Source organism: Limulus polyphemus, unplaced genomic scaffold, assembly GCF_000517525.1.
Source record: "Limulus polyphemus unplaced genomic scaffold, Limulus_polyphemus-2.1.2 Scaffold6099, whole genome shotgun sequence".
NCBI classification, from domain to species: domain Eukaryota; kingdom Metazoa; phylum Arthropoda; class Merostomata; order Xiphosura; family Limulidae; genus Limulus; species Limulus polyphemus.
Window position 1 is genome coordinate 14,165 of NW_013671709.1, and position 511 is coordinate 14,675.

The following is a 511-nucleotide window of genomic DNA, read 5'->3' on the forward strand; positions in this document are numbered from 1 at the left end:
CTCTCAGATGTGACTTTCCGGATAAAATGTGGTTGGCAAGGCAAGCCAAAAGTGGCGCATGCCAACAGGCTTTGGCGTTATCACGGTCCAGGACATATCACTTGGGACGAAGTGGAAAACAGAACAAATGACGCTGCTGAAGACGTGCCACATGAAAAAGCCACTGTCGAAGAAGAAACTCTACTCAGTTTTGAGAAGGGAAACGGTGAAGCTCTTGATGAAGTTACTACCACTGATGTGACTGTTACCGACGATAGGACATTTCCTGATGAAGCAGATGAACCCCACGTGAAGCAGAAGCCAACAAGACGGAGACCAGTACAGAAGAAGATACGTCCCGTAAAATTAAGAGACTTTGTTGAATTGTAATTTTGTGATTGTAATTCTGTACATTTAATTAAGTTATTGTTAATTGTTATTAGTTTATTGTAAGTGGCTATTGTTCGGGACGAACAATACTAAGGAGGGAGCAGTGTTGCGTCAGCGAGGTCACGTGAATAGTGTCAGAGAA